The sequence below is a fragment of the Nannospalax galili genome, unplaced genomic scaffold, assembly GCF_000622305.1.
Source record: "Nannospalax galili isolate Female #2095 unplaced genomic scaffold, S.galili_v1.0 scaffold7, whole genome shotgun sequence".
NCBI lineage: Eukaryota > Metazoa > Chordata > Mammalia > Rodentia > Spalacidae > Nannospalax > Nannospalax galili.
Genome location: NW_008359081.1, coordinates 7359773 through 7378492, shown reverse-complemented (window position 1 = coordinate 7378492; position 18720 = coordinate 7359773). Strand labels below are relative to the sequence as shown.

The 18720-nt window shown below is 35.8% G+C and overlaps 1 protein-coding gene, 1 non-coding gene and 1 pseudogene across 2 annotated transcripts in view; 1 reads left to right on the top strand and 2 right to left on the bottom strand.

The window, feature by feature from the left end:
- Positions 1–18720, bottom strand: part of Il1rapl1 (interleukin 1 receptor accessory protein like 1) — a 1446478-nt gene that overhangs the window by 161137 nt on the left and 1266621 nt on the right. The window lies entirely within an intron of this gene.
- LOC108490175 overlaps positions 1–18720 on the bottom strand; it is a 203201-nt pseudogene that overhangs the window by 88696 nt on the left and 95785 nt on the right.
- LOC115068358 lies at positions 654–782 on the top strand. Its single transcript, XR_003847720.1, has one exon. It is a non-coding gene; the product is annotated as a small nucleolar RNA SNORA30/SNORA37 family (small nucleolar RNA).

The window sequence follows — 18720 nt, the reverse complement described above, 5'->3', positions numbered from 1 at the left end:
CACACACACACACACACACACACACACATACACACACACACACAGTGTACTGAGTCCATCAGAAAAGTTTCTTCTTGCAGTAAAGAGCAGTTATTACAGAGCCCACAATAACTCCACACACAGAGAAAAAAAGACTGCAGAGTGCTCAGTCCTAAATAAAACATGTACATCACACTGTTCCCCACAAGACTAAGGGTCCTGTTGGAATAGGGAGCAGAAAGATCGTAAGTGCCAGAGGTGGTAGGTGACTAACAGGAAACAATATTTTTCCAGACGGAAGGACAGGTGCACATATGAACTCACAGTGGTTGTAATAACATGCACATGGGCAGGTCAAGCTCAAGCCAGACAAGGTCCTACCACAGAGTGGGGAGTTGGGCATGAAGTCCCATCATTATTTCAGGAGTTGTTGATATTTGATAGGTTCTGGGAGAGGAAGATCCAGTTTTCCTTTAGAGTGACCCGTGGTAGTTTCACCAAGCTCCAGGGCTGGCCCCACAACACAAATTGGACTCACTGGGGGAAAAAGGACATTTAAAATGGATAGATAGAGTGGTGGGTTAGTTATGGGAAGTGTTGAAGCAGGGGAAATATGATCAAACTGCATTGTATGAAACACTGCAAAGTTAATAAATAATTTTAAGAAGAAACTCACAGCGCTTTCATAGGTTCTTCCTCAGTCAGTGGGGCCAGGATTTGGTAGCTGGCACTTACAGAAAACCCTTGATTACACCATTGCCCTCATAATGTACCAGTGGCAGTTGTCTCTCAGGGGAGCAGATGAAAAAAGAAAAAAAAGAGAAAGAAACTCAAAGGAATATTTGTGGTGTGAAAATGATATGAGATGACAAGATTCTATAAATGAAGTTTTATTGGACTAAAACACACGTATTTCCTTAAATATTAGGTATGGTTCTTTTTTTTAATAAGACTGGGGTACTTCATGAAAGGCTCTGACAGAGCATTTAATCTACAAAATGAAACATTTTCTATCAAGTGCTTTCACGTAAAGCATTCCAGTTTCTGTTATGTTCACATCAGATATTGTATCTTTATTTCTCCAAAGAATCATCTGATGAACTGCTAATGCCAATAATAATGTGACTTTCTCAGGGTTGGTTATAGGCAGCAAAGCAAGATAGAATTTGAGGAATCTGGAGAAAGGAAACAAAAGACATCAAAAGAGTTTCTAGCTGCTGCCAAATGAAAGATGAAGGGATCAGAAGTTCACAATTTTGAGTGAGAAGTTTCACAAGATTGATATTACATTTTATAAAATCATAAATCATCCAAATAAGATGGGTATGTGAAACTATCCTTGCCATCATCTAGTCCTGATGGGTAATTGTCATGTGGAGACAAGAGTACCCAAAGTGCACACTGGAGGGACGAGGGCTTCAAAGTACCTGGCTCATCAGTGCTCAAACTCCTCAGAGTCACTTGTTCACACTGCCAAACTTTATGCTTGGAGATAGTCTCTGACAAAAACAGCTATACCAAAACTAAAAATGAATTTCAGTTAAGCAAGTTCTTTCCAAATGGAAGTAAAAACTTACAGGTGGATTCTGGTTCTCTCTACTGGAAGTCTAAAGCATGCAATTATTTCTTCGCTGGTTGGCAAGTTCTTTTATTTATTTTTTTAAAATATTTTATTTCATGTGTATGAGTGCATTGCCTGCATGTAGGTAGGTGCAGCTGTGCTGTGCAATGCCCACAAAGGTCAGAAGAAGGTGTCAGATCCCCTGGAACAGGAGTTACAGACCGTTGTTAGTCACCATGTGGGTGATGGGAATTGTATACAGGTCCTCTGCAAGAGCAGTCACTGCTCTTACCCGCTTGAGCCTTCTGTCCATCCCAGCTAGCTGTTTTATTTACCCCTTCTCAGCATAGATCCTCACGTGTTTCCTTGCCTGTTTCCTTTAAAAAATACTTAAGATGGCCTAGTGACCTTATGTTTGGACAATTTCTTTACATTTTGTTCCTTTCAACTCCTGAGTTACATTTAAGAACACATCCCATAATTGGGCCTCAGCACATAAGAAAGATTTTAAAGCAGGATAAAAAAACACAGTATAGTCAAATATTCTTTCTAGGTCATGCCTTTAACTGTCTCATTTAATTTTTTCTTCCCTGAGACACTTTCTTTTTGAAGACTGCAAGCAAAACCTGCACCTGCAATTACTAGTTAGAAAAATTAGTCTTCTGCTTTCCTACTTAGGAACAATGAAACATTCAAATGCTTAGCTGACTAAATGCCAACCTTTGCAGACATGGCTTTGAATTGGATTGGAACTCCAGTGTAATTAAATGCATAAAAGGTATTACCGTTGGAAGCAATATTTCTTTGGAACTATCTCAGCACATACTATAAATGAGATCATTTAATTAGCTGCAATACATCTTAAGATTGATAGCATAAAATAGAGCTCTCAATGTGGAATAATGCTACTTCTGATCAAATTCTAGTAGGGCACACTGCTTTCCTCAGATTTTCTCAGTAGGGATTTCCTAGACATCTGCATTGCTTGAATAGACTTGTTAGGTAAATTAAATAATTAATAGAAGATATTTAAAATCAGGACCATAACATCCAACACAAGCATAATGATTTGGACATGAAGGGTCTGCCAAGAGTCTCATAGGTTTAGGAATTTGTTCTCAGATGATGGATTCAATCATTGAGAGATGATCACATCACAAGGTCTCTGATCAAATCAATGAATTAATCTTTTGATGGATTCAAAATATATAATTGTTGAGAGATGAGGACTAGTTGAAGGAAGCAGAGAACTAGGTTATTTGCCATGGAAAGATACTTTGTCCTCAGGCCCCTTACTGCTCCTATGCTTCTTGGCTTCCGTGAAGTGAACATATTCTACCAGATGCTTTCACTGATATGGCATTCCATCTCCCCTTAGGCCCCTAGCAATGGATCAGCTGATCTTGGACTGAAAGCACTAAAACTGTCAGAATAAATTGTTTCTTCTTTTAGATTACCTCAGGTACTTGTCATACCAACAAAAAGCTAACCAAGCAGAGATAGATGGAAAACACTCAAGTTACAGTCATTTGAAATATGATACAGAATCCAAGACACGAAACCACCTAGTAAGGCTTCTCATAATACAGAGTTGGGGAGAGGGCTCATGGGGTAAGGGAGTTTTACCACCATGCCTGACAACCTGAGTTTCATTCCTGGGACCCACATAGTGAAAGGGTGAAAGAAACGAACTGACTCCTGAAAGATCTCTTCTGACCTACTCTTACACACACCTCCCCTCCACAACTAAACCAAACCAACCAAACAAAAAAATCCATAATTCTGGCTTCCCCATACTTGTGGACACTGAACCTGTACTGTTTGTAGGGACAACGACATATAGTTTCATGAACTATTTTTGGTGATATTTGTGCACTTCAAATTTTGAGGAGCATCAATAGGCCTAAGGAAGTGTGTATCCAAGAATGTTAGAAAGAGAAGGTAAACACATACACACATATACACACATTTTACTGATATCACTCTTCTGAGTAGGATCATCTCTCTACCCAGTGGACAAAATATTGGCTGTATTTCAGAGCAGCTGTTGTTTAGAACAAACTTCATACAAACACAGGGAGTTGAAATAAAAGCAAACATCAGGCCCCTTCATTTCTAAATTACTAATTATATGTTACAGCATCTTGAAATGGAGATATTTTTATAGATATGGAATTATGATTCATTATTATTTGAGAATAAGTTTGACTTAGAAATGTTTGTCCAGGAATCTGAAATGTACTTTTAAGATATGAAGAGAAGCCATTGTTTATATGTAGACAGTTCAATACATTATTTGCTTCTCTACCTTCAATAAGCTTTGCTACTGAAAATGAAGATGAAAAAAAATCCATTTTAGTTTTCCCAAGGTAATTAATCAATCCTTCCCTCTTCCTTTGTCTTACTATGTATCCCAGGGTGTCCTTAAACTCAAGATCCTCCTGGCTCATTCTCCCAAGTACCTAAATAATAAATTTATTCCACCATAACTGGATTGTTTTTAACCTCTGAAACAGTTCATGAAAAACTAATTTAAAAAATTTTGTAATAACTACCCTCAGTCTCAATATTTTTCACAAAGTGCATCAATAACATTATATTTAAATAAAGCACTGTTATGCCTACATGAAATAGTCTATGAGTGTTTGATAGGGTGTCATCATCTTACGATAAGATATTTTTGATATCATGTAATATAGGAATTAATGTAATCTAGTGTAATTTAATGACTTTTGTTTTAAATTTTGAATATGCCCTCAGTATTTGTTAAAAAATGAAAGAAAGGTAGCAGAATTTCAGATTTACAAATGCCTTCCAATATTTTTAATTTACAATATATATTTTATTGAACTTTTGTGCATTTTGTACAATACATCTAAATCATATTTAGGTACTCTTCGCTATCTGCACCCACCCCATAACCCCCAGCAGATTTCATGCATTCTGTCATATTTGTTAGGGCCTATCAAGCCAAACTTGTGGCCCCAGATATCCCTTTGTATGAGTTTCTCCACTGGAGACTGGTCAGCCTATCTAGCATCACTCTATACCTAAGACTCACAGAACATAATGGAACATGGGGTATAGAGAATATTAATGCATGAATCTTTTGGTGAAGCTTTCTCGTGCAACAGAGGGTAATTAACACAGAAAGCCATAATTGGCCAAAGTGTAGAGAAAAAGTGATTGCAGAGTATGTGTCCCTGGATAGGACCCCTGTATTGAACCTCTGCCATTAAGGCTTCAGGAACCATTGTGGAGAGATGCAGAAAAACTGTAAGAGCCAGAAGTGGTGGATGACCACAGGGAAACAGTTTTCCAGGTGCCTGAGAACTTGTTCATGTGAATTTACAGGAAGGGTGACAGCACACACAAGACCCATGCAAACTCAAACTAGATGAAAACCCAGCACAGAAGTTGGGAAACCACTTAAGAAGTCCCAATTTTAGCTGAAGCGCTATTGACAAATGATCACTACTGGGTGAAGGAGAGCTGGTCACCTTCCGGTATTTTCACATTTCACAGTGGCCCATTTCCAAGGAAGTAATGTACCTTCAAATGCTGTTATTTTAGGACAACAGTATTACTTTACATTTGAGACTTCTGAAAAATTCTTGTGAACATTATAAAGTATTTTGGAGAAATGAGGTCAGCCACAAATATAGTAACTCTACTTAACCATACAGTCTATTATTTTATTATTTTTCATATGTAAAACTACATTATACTCAGGCTAGCTTTTCCATTTCAAATTCCAATTTTAACACTACACTCTACGCAATACAACTAAATTATTTTTTTGTGAATACTTCAAATTTAACATGTTTATGCTAAAAAACCACCAGCTGACCCTAAAGATTAAACATGTCAGGGTGCATGCACCACTGTTCCAAGTTTAATTCATTTATACGGGGACTATGTCTAGTCAAGCTGGTCAGTATTTCATTTTCAAATATGGATACTCTACTTTTCTGAAGCTGTACTTTCTGCATATTATCTCCTATTATCATACCTACTCATCAAATTCCTACACATCTTTTAAGTGACAAGTCACAAGTTGCTTTCTCTGGAGAAACTCCCTATTCATTCTGTCATGTCATTGTGAGCTCTATAAATATCAGAACAATCCTTCCATTATAGGAAAATACAGACATCATCTGCATACTTACTTTCCAAAAGATCAAGACGTTCTATTTAGTCTCTCAACAAATATTTATACGATACCTACAGCCTGAAAACAATGCGTTAGACTTTTTTGGAGACTGTTAAGTTAAATAAAACTTTACACTTGCCTTCCCACTGTCTAGTACAATGCCAGCACCTTGCTGTGCTAAAGATATATGTATAGACTACACCACTGACTACTCCTTCTTACTTGTACCAACATGAATTTTGGATTAAAACACAGTAAATTTATAGGTAATCATATGCAAGAAATAGACTTTACCTAACTAAAATTATATATATATATATGTATATATATATATATTGGAAGGGGGTGGTGATGTATTCAGAAAACTGCCGCACCGTGGAAATGTTAAACTATTAAAGATTGCAGATATGTTGTTTAATATAAATAATCTCATCTGCTTCTATATTTCAAACTTGGTCAACCTTCAGTGTGAATTATTGTTATGTAGTATTACAATATTCATATATTTAGTACACACAGCACATTTCTGTGACTATTTACCACCCATTTTAAACTGAATTTCTCTAGAGCCAGTAATAAGTAAATGTATTTCTTCACAATACAAGCCTTGTTTACATCATTTCAAACAAGTTAATGGAAAATAAAAACATCATATTTAACAATTTATACTAAATAGAAGAATATTTTTAAAGATTAAGACACCTAAGTCAGATGTGATGGTGCATGCCTTTAATCCCAGCACTCAGGAAGTAGAGGCAGGAGGATCATTTTGAGATTGAGGGCAGCCTGGCCTACATGGTAAGTTTCAGGACATCTGGGGCTACTAAGGAGAATCTTCCTTTAAAAAAAGACAGCTGATCACATTTCTGGTGTTTGGATGAATGAATTAGGAGTTAGAAAGTTTCTATATGTTAATGATACTTATATGCTACACTTCCTCATTGATGGAAGAGTGCATCACAAAGAGAACAAGCACACAAAACAATGTAGGCCTGTGTCAACTTGCTCTTACCAAAAAAAGATGTCCAGAATCATACAATCTTTCATTATAATTTAATAAAAATCTAAAACACTGAAATTATAATGTTTAACATTTTGATTATGTGTGCTTTTGTTTAGAAAAAGATGCATATTTAAATATTAAAGATTGCCACTTTGAAGTAGAAAGTCTTATTCCAGTAAAAAATGAATTCTTATGTTGAAATGTTACATTGATTTTGTAAACAGGGGCCAGTCAATGAGATGACTCAGAGAGTAAATGCAATTCTTGGAACTCATGATAGAAAACACCGACTCCAAAATGTTGTCCTTTGACTTTAGCATATGTTCACCCACATTCATATAGACACCACATTAGAGAGAGAGACAGAGAGAGGGAGAGAGAGAGAGAGAATAAATTAAAATTAAAAATAAAAATTAAAGAAATTATAAATAGATAAAACTTTAAACATTTGAATAAATGGAGAATTAATTTCAACTTCTACATGCCAATTTAATGATGTGGGGGTCATGTCATGACACAAATTAGTCACAATTTTTTTTGTCTTTTTGAGACAGGGTCTTCCTGTGGCCTGGAACTCACTATGTAGACCAGGCTGGCCTCGAACACACAAAGATCAGCCTGCCTCTGCCTCCCAAGTACTGGGATTAAAGGCGTGTGCCACCACGCCCAGCTAGTCACAAATATTTTTTTTTCAAAGTGAATTGGAGAAAATAAACCAATATTCTATGTTGGATATAAATTCAAGATCTATTTCTTATGGTCCCTAATATCTGACTGAAGTTCACTCTTTCAACAAATATTTACAGAATACAATTGTAGTTATTATTTTTTTTAATGTGTATGTGTGTTTTGCCTGCGTGCATGTAAGTGCACTTGTGTGCTGCAAAGCCTGTAGAAACCAGAAGAGGGCCAATGATACCCTGGAACTGGAGTTACAAATGGTTGTTCGTTGCCATGTGGGTGCTGGGCATCTAATCCAGGTCCTTTGGAAGAGCAGTCAGTACTCTTAACCACTTAGCCATCTCCCCAACCCTAATACCAACACTTTTTAAAACAATTTTTGAAACATATAAAAACTGCTAAATTGAGTATAATCTAACACCTACCTTCTGTCTAGTACACTGCTAGCAATGGGAACAATACTAGGTTAGTAATATCATTATTATTTTTAATGAGGTTTTAACATTTAAAAAAGATCTCCACTTCGTTGTTAAAATACACAGTTTCATACAGAAAAATTCATTTTAAGGCAATTGACATTGAGACATTTTCACATGCATTTCTAATCTCTCTATATATGACTATTACTGGTCACAGTCGCTTACTTTCTGAGTTCCTTGGCATCTGAGTATGAATATAAACTCATCAGATAGACAGCCTTCCTCTCCCACTAGAGCCTCCATACTCTGTCATCCCTGCCACTGTCCACAGGGACCTCTGGCTGACTAGATTTACCAGTAATATTATTATTTTTGTGAATTAAGATTCTTTTAAGTTGTGGAAGGTAGCTTTTCTGTTATTGTAAATTGTTCCATGCGAGCTATTGAGATGGCTTTGTGGTTAAGAGTGATTACTGCCCTTAGAGAAAACCTGAGTTCATTTCCTAGCACTGACATCAGTCAGCTCACAACAACCTTTAACCCCAGATAGAGGGAAATTCAATGCCTTTGCCTCTAAGGGCACTTGCATTCACATGCATGTGTTTTCCCACATACATATAATTTAAAAATAAAACTTTAAATAAAAAATAAATTGCTCAATGCTACACACCAATCATAAACAAAAGATTTGTAGTCTTTACATCCATTTAAATGACAGCAGAGATCTCTACAGGTAAAATGACAAATTATAAAGGGAAGGCTGACGTGAGGCAATGGAAATTTAAAAAAATTTCAGCAGAGAATACTGAGTGAATTGAATACGAATATATTTGGTGTAGCAGTGGGAATCTACATAGCATTGGTTATTAATGTGAGTTTTATATTCACACCTAGGTCTATAGTTTAGTGAAAATACTTAGCTATTATACTCTTCATGGCTAAAGTGAAAGAATAATATTTTGTTTTTAAGAGTATAAGAAGGCCAAAGATTCATTCCAAGCTGTCAGATGAACTTGGCATTATTATTCACATGTTACCAGTTTAGAAGCATTAAAAATGCAAGAGGTAGGGGTCATGGATTCTTCCTCTGATGCTTCAGAGAGCTTTTGAGTCCAGGCAACTTCATGCAGGGAAGTCCCTGCATGAAGGCCCTAAGAAAGTCGGACGCCTTGAGAGGCAATTGTGTCATTCTGTGAAGGTAAAGCCTGGGTTGCAGTGGCCATTCCAAGATGTTGAACATGCCAGAGCTGTGAGATATCTGCCAAGGATAGATGCATACAAGGAGTGGAAACATCATAAGAGTTGCACACTGTAAAGATGGATGGATAGAGCCAGCCATGCGATCTGAAACTAAAGTCCCAAATATCAAACATGGAGCAACAAAAGTTAAGGTTTTCCCTGCTGGGTTTTGGTTTTCTTTGGTCCAGCAGTTCCTCACTATGCTCCCATCCCTTCTTTTTGGAATGGGCATGCATATTTGGTGCTATTTTAAGTTGGAAGTGTGTAACTTATTTTTTGATTTTACAGTAGGTCACTGTTAAACGATTTCCTTGAGTCTTAGAAGAGACATTGGAGTTGGAACTTCTAAACAGTGCTGAGACTGTTAAAGACTCTAAGAATTTTGAGGTTGAATTAAATGCATTTTTCATCGTGATAATTCCATAAGCATATTAAGAGACAGGAAATGCAGCGTGGTATTTTAATTGAAAAGTGTCCCTTGCAGGCTCAGGTATTTGTATACTAAGTCCCAGTTAGGGGTACTATTTGGGGAGATTTGGGGGATGTGCAGTGTTATTGGAGAAAGTACATCACTGGGGCTGGGCTTTGAGGGTTTACAGCCACCCCATTTTGACTTTGCTCTCTCTGTTTCCTGTTTGCTGATGAAGATGTGAGCTTTCATCTGACAGCTCTGCCCCCATGCTTGCCTGTTGTCATGCCTCCCCCACTATTATGGACTCTTCCTTTTGAAACATAAGCCAAAAGAATACTTTTCTTCTATAAATTGCTTTTGTACAAAATCATTCTTAGGACAAAATAATATCATCAGAGTCTCACATCTCACTCGGACCCTACGGATTCTGTTTTTGAGAGGTTCCTCATAGACACTTATAGGTAGACATGAGCTAATAAGATCATTTTCTGAACATGCCATCTCTGCTTTAACTAAGAGCTCCCCCAACATCATTATTTTTCTTTGAACTGTCTCATTATTCCAGAATTAAAATTAGTAATAGAACAATTTTAGAGTGATTTTCTTTGACTTTAGCATACATCCACTAGTTAAAAATCATATCTATACATATCTATATACTATATACATATATATAATTTATCCCCAAACATTTACTCTCTTTCTTATGATACATACTGATAAAAATTGTGTCAGTTAGGAGTATAACCTATTCATATAGCATAAAACAGCCTAAACAAATAATTCTAACCCGTGAATGGGTACTTAATTACCTTCATATTATCTAGATTAATCTTTATATCACTATTTTAATTGTAGGAAAATAGATAATTATGAGGTCTTTTGATAAAAATAAGCTCTTAACTATAGTGGCCTTATCTGTAACATGAATGTTTTCATAAAATACCTCTCAGGGATATTTTAATCTCAACTGTCATTAAAATCATGTTTGTACTAGAGAACATTTTTTTAATCTAATTTTTTTAACATTTATTGAGTTTGATTTTAGCAATTTATTACATATAGAGCATGCATTCTGATTATCCCCACCTCTAAACCCTCCCTGCCCCTGTTGCACCCCCTCTTCCCACATGTTTTGTTATTTAGTGTTTTGTTTTTATGAGACACACTGAGTTTAACCCGGATAATCTATGCTGCTGTGGATTTGGAACTAAACTTTGGAATCTGGTGGACTCCTCAGAGTGCATGCAATTGAAGACAAAGACTGTTTCTCCCACAGAATCCATCAGTAGTCAATAGTTGAGAAAAGGAGTATTAGGGTCCCTTGAAGCCCTCCCTGATCTGTGATTGACTCCTGAAAGGCCCATCTCGTGTAGGTCCATTGCAAACAGCCACAGCTTGAGTGAGGTCATGACTTTCTAAGTTGTGCCATGCCTAGTCAAGACAGTATTTTACAGACTTTCTCCCTATCTTATGGCTCTTATACTCTTTCCACCCCCTCTTCTGTGATATTTCTGGAGCCTTAGAGGCAATGGCAAAAATGTCTTATTTAGGGCTGAGCACTCGACAGTCACTTATACTCAGCACCCTGCATTCTTAGCACTCACGAGTATTCATTGTAAAGACAAACTTCTCAGGTTAAGGCTGGGAGGATATGTTAATATAAATAAATAATTTAGCGAGCAGCTTGGTACAATGACAATTTAAACAACAGTATTATGTTCTCTGCTAGGGCCCAAGACCTCCTCAGCCATGGGATTTTGGGCAGGTTTACAGTACCATTTCTGAATTCCCCCATGGACCTTACTCAAATTAAATCAAAGTGTTTGGCTACCTGCATATCAGTAATGCTACTGTGGGAGCACCCTGCCTGGCAGGTTGGTATTGTAAATCATAAGGATTACTATTAGGTATTAGCACTGGTGACTTTTTCTCCCTCAGTCACCTGTGTATTACCTCCTCTCACTGTGAAAACTAGCCAACATGGAGGAAGCTTCTGGGTCAGTTATGGCTTGATTTCTCCACATTTCTCAATCAAGCTGTGGAGACTTCAGCAACAGGCTCTCATCAACTAGTTCTGGTAGGCACCCCCCAAAATTGGCAAGAGCCTTTATTGCTGTGAGCCTTTGGGCCTTCCCTGATCTATAACTCAAAAAGGGGTATTTCACACCTATCACTGTGGTTTTTGTTTAGTAACATTTGGCTTGTCGGAACAGCATTTTCTAGACAAAGGTGTCAAAAATACACACTGGAGAAAAGATAGAATCTTCAACAATTGTTTCTGTGAAAACTGGATACCCATATGCTGCAGAATGAAACTAGATCCTGATCTCTCACCCTGCATTAAACTCATCTCCAAATAGATTAAGGATCACAGCATAAGACTGGCTACTTTGACGGGGCTGGAGAGATGACTTAATGGTTAAGAGCACTGAATGCTCTTCAGGAGAACCTGCGTTTGAATCTCTGTACCCACATGGTGGCTAACAAGAGTCAGTAACTCTAGTAACTCCAGTTCCAGTTTATATGATGCCTTCTTCTGTCCTTTGCAAGCACTGCACAACACAGGCGCACTTACATATGTGCAGGCATAAACACATACACATAAAATATAAATAAGTAATAATAATGAAAAAAAGACTGGATACTTTGAAACTGCTGGAGGAAAAAGCAGAGAATATGCTTCATATATAGGCACAGGCAAGGGCTTCTTCAGTAAGAATTCAGTAGCATAGGAAATAACACAAATGTGATCTCATGAAACTAAAAAGCTTCTGTACAGCAAAGGAAACCATCAATTGAATCAACAGAATGGGAAAAATTCATTTCAGATTTAATCCTCTGACAAAGGATTAATTAGATTACACAAAGAACTTTAAAAAATCCCTAAAATATCAGGAAAATGAGTGGCCTAATCAAAAAGTGAGCCATGAGCTGGGCATGGTGGCATAAACCTTATATCCCAGTACTCGGGAGGCAGAGACAGGCAGATCTCTGTGAGTTTGAAGTCATTGTGAGTTTGAGGCCAGCCTGGTCTACATAAGTTCCAGACCAGCCAGGACTACATAGTGAGACCCTGTCAAAAAAAGGAAAATGAGACATTGACCTGAGTAGAGAATTCTCTTTTTCCAAGTAATGAAGAGTAAAAATTTCACAAATATTTCAATTTTATGAAAATAATTAATTTACAACGTATTGTCTGTTTTTGTCATATAAGACCATATCTTTGTGTGTATGTATATCTAAAGGTACATTTTTCTTACTTTATGTACCAAAGTACATACATTTTTCCTGTCAGCATCCATCTACATTTATGCCGTCATCAGTGCCCCATCTTTCTTCATCTTGTGGATGCATTACAATTTATTTATAAAATGTGCTCTGTGGGCTTTTCTTAAACACATGATATTTTAAATAGTGCAGATAAAAGCAAATTGCATTGCATGTTCCATTATTCTCTGGAGATATTTTAAATACTTGTTTTAAACCAAACTTAAGTTCCTTCTTTTAAGGAAGGGTACTATATTTTTTGGCTATGTCCATAAGAAAATCTATAACCATTGTTGATTTCCAAATCTGTACTTTACTCAATTTAAATTATAAATTAAGGGTTTGGGATAGACTATTTTGCCTAGCATGTGCAAGGCCCTGGGTGCTACACACAGCATAACTAAATCAGTAAATAAGACAGGCTTAGTGTCTCATAAGCACTTAAAATTATGTTCAACATTATTTGTCATTAAGGCAATGCAAATTAAAACTACACTATCTAACCCAGTTGGAATGGCTATCATCAAGAAATCAAGAGGCAACAAATGCTGGTTAGGACGTGGGGAAAGACAATCCTTTATTCACTGTTGGTGGGTGTGTAGACTTGTTTGGCTCCTGAAGATATCAGTGTGGGGGTTTCTTAAAAACTAGAAATATAGCTACCATAATATTCAGCTACAGCACTCCTTGGCAAGGATTCTTGCTCAGCCATGTTCACTGCTGCTCTATCCATGGTACATAGGAATTTGAGTCATCTTAAATGATCATTTATTGATGAGTAGATAATCAGTTGTGGTAAATATACATAATGGAATTCTATTCAGTTGTAAAGAAAAATGAAATTAATAAATTTGCCGATAAATAGATGAATCTCAAAAAAAAGTATTGAGAGAACTCCAAGATAAGAAAGATAAATGTCATATGTTCATTCTCTTTTGTGAATTCTTCATTTTAATAGTTTTTTTTTTCTCCATTTGTCCCAATGAGCTTATGGAGTGCTTTCACTGCAAGCAGATTGACAGAGGAAATGCTTAATACTAACAATAATTACATTCTGAGAATGTGAATTTATTTTGAAAAGTAATTATGGTTTTGTTTACAAATGTAATGTAAACAGTAAACATGTCAAGACACTGCAGCAGAATCCCCAGCTGGAGCCACTGAGAGTCACATGCAATGAAAGTGGCTTTAAAGCTATTGAGGACTTTATAATTCTTAACTAAGAACAGATTTTTCCCATAAGGGTATATTTTCAATTTATTTTAGATTTATTGATATAGGGTAAATTTTACTCTAGGTTACATCTATTCTCATATGGCTTTAGGAATAGTTACAAAGCATTTTATGCTTTTATAATGAAAAGAAGAAAGGGCTGCCTCTTTCCTATTAGAATATTTTCATTTAAAACATTATCTTGTTACTTAACAAGTATGGTTAATATACTTTAAAAATTTCTTTCTGTGATACAACCTTATTTAAGAATGCCTTAAAGAAATGGGACTGGAGAGATAACTCAGAGGTTAAGAGAGCCAGCTGCACTTTCAGAAGACCCAGGTTCAAATTCCAGCGCCCACATGGCAGCTAACAAGTGTTTTCACCTCCAGTTCCAGGGTATCTGACATACTCTTCTATTCTCTGCAGGCACTGAATGGCATGGGTACACTTAAATACATGTAGTCAATGAATACACATAAAAAAGAATATGTTAATATTGTCTGAGTTTTCATTGGACTTGAGCATTGCTCTCAGTTCATATGAGTAATTGACAAATTGTCTGGAAGACTCTGTTTCTTAGTAGTCATCCACCCCCTGTGGCTCTTATAATCTTTCTACTTCATCTTCTGCAATGATCCCTGAGCCTTGGAAGGCAGAGGTTTGAAATAGGTGTCTGTTCAGGAATAAGCACTCTGCAGCTTCTTGTTCTCTGCACATTGGATAATTGTGGGTTTCTGTGTTAATCACCATCTGCTGCATAAGGAAAGTTTTCTGGTGAAAGTTGAATTATGAGTTCATCTTATGAGTAGAAGTTATATTGACGATGTGTCACTTAGGGTTAAGCAACTCACAGACACTTATTCTCTATGTTCGACCAGTTTTAGACCTCTGTAGTAGTCTCCATCTTTTCAAAAAGAAGCATCTTTGATGGAGAATGAAAGGTATACTTGACTATACATTTGAAGATGCATATTTAGAATAAAGTAAGAAATTATGCTGGACATGGGGCAGTAAGTAATCTTAACCTAACATAAGGAACTTTTGCCAATTGATGGCTGCTGAGAGGGGGAAAGACAGTGTCTTACAGTAACGGAACGCTCAGTGGGTCCAGAGGATGGATGGAATTACACCGAAGGAGGACATTTAGAAATGCAAATCAGAATATATATATACATATATACGTATATATGTATAAAACTGAGCAGGGGCCAGTGAGGAGGGATGTGGTAGGAATAAAAAATAATAAGTAAAAAGTAGCTAATATTTTCAAGTTGGTTTAAGGGTCAATTCACAAGATAAATTAAGTTGGATTCAGCATTTTAATAAGATGGACGTTGAGACAAGTCCTGTGTTCAAAGAATGTGGTATCTTCAGCAATAGGGTCATACCTCCAATTTCAGGGAGTATCACTAATACAGACACTCTATTCATTAGTAATTCTTGTTGTTAGTATGGTCATTTTCTGCTTTATCACATACCAGAGGTCTGGGGAAGCCAGATTGACAACTCTTGATAACACTGAGAACTCAATCTCCTGTTTGATCCATCGCCTTCTAACAGATGACTTTTTTTCTTCTTGATTACAAGAATGACAGTATGCCTTCAGAAATTTGATCTAAATCTCACATTTATTCAGGAAATGAATTCTGATCCAATGACTTCTTCCTAAATCTCATTGGCTAGAACGTTGCTTATTAATAAAACCTGCAAGACAGGTTGTGATACCAAACAATGACCTTTCCTATTTCTATAAAATAGGAGAAGATTATAAAGGATTTTGAATGCGCCAAACCACAGTGTCTACTCACCAGTGAATTCTATCAGTTATTTTAACTTGAGACTAAAGTACAAACATTTTCTCCTTGTTTTCTTTCTTCTCCAGATATAGGTCAGAAACGCATGCTGGTCATAACATGCTCGTCTACAGGAACTCTCAATTTCCTGTGCATCTTTTTACAGGAACAAATTGTTATGATTATATCAGGTAACAGGCATTGTTTGTTGCCTAGTCCTCATTCATTGCTCCTTTTCATTATACTACTAAAACCTCAGTTTTGATGAGATAGCTACCTAAGTTCAGATAGTCATATGTCCCAAGGGAAACTGAAACTTACCCCTGCTTCAGGGAAAACATATTTATTGAAAGGGAAATCTTGTTGAGGACAGATTTTGAAGTCCACATGTGATCTCGTTTTGACATGAAGTTTAAGCATTCTGAGGATTAAAGGGAACATATCCTTGTTTCTACTTGATATTCATACAAAGAGATTGCTCTCATTTCCTAGGTATAGATATGATGCCTGGGACAGCACTTTGAACTACGAAACAGGGATAGAAAGAAAACACATGAGTTCATGACAACATCTCTTAAATTAGGCTACACTGAATCCTACCACATCTTTTGAACTTGCAGTCAAGTGAGACAATTCAGTCCTTACTTTATTCCATTGGAGTCTGTCTTTACAGCCCAAAGCATCTTAAATTTTAGGAATTCTCTTAGATCTTTATCTTGAAAAGTTCTGAGACATTTGTGTTTGTGCTATTGTTTTCATTATTGTTTTTAACTCAGTTTAAATGAGACCTCACTACAAAATGTACCATGCAACAGCACATAGAGAGCCAACAGCTATCAAGAATTCTGTAAGAAATAGAATCCTACTTTATATTCCTCCCAGCTTAGTGTTTTGCCAACAAAGGAAAATAAGGTACAGGTGTAATGCAGATGAAATGTGAAATATTTTTAGGGCAGTGATAAACAAGTGAATTATGAGAACGTATAGAGAGACCTTTTTTAGTGAGGGGTAAAACAAAAGATAAACCTTTGCTTGAATTTTCTCATTGTGTTTAACCCACAACACAGAGAACAGTGTCAAATGTGTATATGTGAAAGAAGAAAATATCCCGTAAATTTCCTTTGTTATTGAACCATTCTCAGATTATGCAATTTTTGACTAAAACATTACTGAGGAGCTAACAATACAGAGCATATGTTTTTACACATTTACTAGAAGATAGATGCTAAGTGTTAAGAAAGACTAATCAAAATAGTGTCACAGAGCACTAGGAGACTAGAAATTTTAAAGGCACAAAATAGCTCATCTTTTATACAAATATCTGTCAGGTTTCAAGGTTAACTATATTTATGTTTTGGGTTTTTTTTAATCTTCTTCATAATTGGTAAGGTTATATCTATGAATATTTTACCAGCAAATTTCAAGAAATCGAAATAGATTAAAGGCAATTTATCATCAGCTTAAAATGGAACGTTAACGGTTTTATAGTTAAATTAGGCTATGAAAAATGGGTAAAGGTTGTCTATGGAAAGAAACATTTTTTGACAAACATAATTGAAGACAGAGAGGAAGGTATAACCTGAAATGATTTAGAAAATTCATCATGAAAGTGTGTCATATTAATTTAGAGAGAAAATCGTTTTTTTATTTACTCATCTCTAATGAATTAATTTCCATCCATTCAAAAGCTAGGGACCAATGAAATGTTAATGATGAAAATGTCAAGGTCAGACTACACCCTTGTCACATTCACCATAAGACTCTTAGCAGCTCAGAACAATTTTCTTGATGTGCTCAAAATTTTCTATGAGATAATTTAAAAAAAAAAAAACATATCATTGAACGATAAAAAGAAAGTTATTTAGTAGACAGCCTTTTAGTCATGTTCAAAAAACTTGATAAGAAAAGTGATGCATATTCATGGTAGAGAATAAGCATATGAAGAAGAGAAATTTAATCCACAGCTCCACTCTCTCAAAGCAATATGGTTTATCTTCTTCTACTGTTTTAAATCTTTATAAAATTATTTATAATGTAAACAATTAAGATGTTGTGCTTTTTTATTTATCTTTAATTCAGAAGATCCTTAGTAGATCATTACAATATTATAATCACACACATATCTCAAATTAAACTTCTCTTACGAACACCATTGTAATTTAAAATTATTTGTTATCCTTCCATTTCTGAAGGGTTTATGCCCAAGGATTCAATCAACTGAAGAGCAAAAATACTCAGGTAAATAAGTGGGTTTATTTTTTAAAGTGTCCAGGTTATATTTTTCTCATCACAATTCCCAAAACAATATAAAATAACAACTACTTACACAGCAATTGCATTGTATTAGGTGTTATAAGTAATAGCAAGAAGTACACAGGAGCATGTATGTGTGTGTATGCTACATGAAAATAATACACCATTTTATTACATAAAAAAGCATGAGCTTCAAGGATTTGGGGTATTTACAGAGCATTTCCAGAATCACTCTGCTATGAATACTGTGGGGCACTCAACTGATTTTTTTGCATAAAATAGATTCTGAAAAGCAAAATTCCTGTGATATGATTATATTTTTTTCCCAAAATACAGAAAGGTGAACAAAACAGTTTCATAAGCTAAGTATATACATGAATGCTATGCATTATCATGAAAAGGGTAGTTAATGAACTATGAAGCTTCCATACTCAGTGTGAAAAAAGACAAGAAACAATGACATAGAAAAAGTCACATAAACTGAAAGGAAAAATATGGTAGACATGATTCAAAATGACAGTTATTAAAAACTAAAAATGATCCAGAAATCCCAATTAATGGAAAAGGTTGTCACATAAAACAAACTATAAATCAAATATAGTTGTGTGGTTTTGTAAAGTGGAACATTTTGATGAAAAGTATTTCAGATTATGTTACACAGCTATAGTCATGAAAACAGCATGGTACTGGCACAAAAATAGACACGTAGATCAATGGAACACAAAAGAAGACCCAAACATGG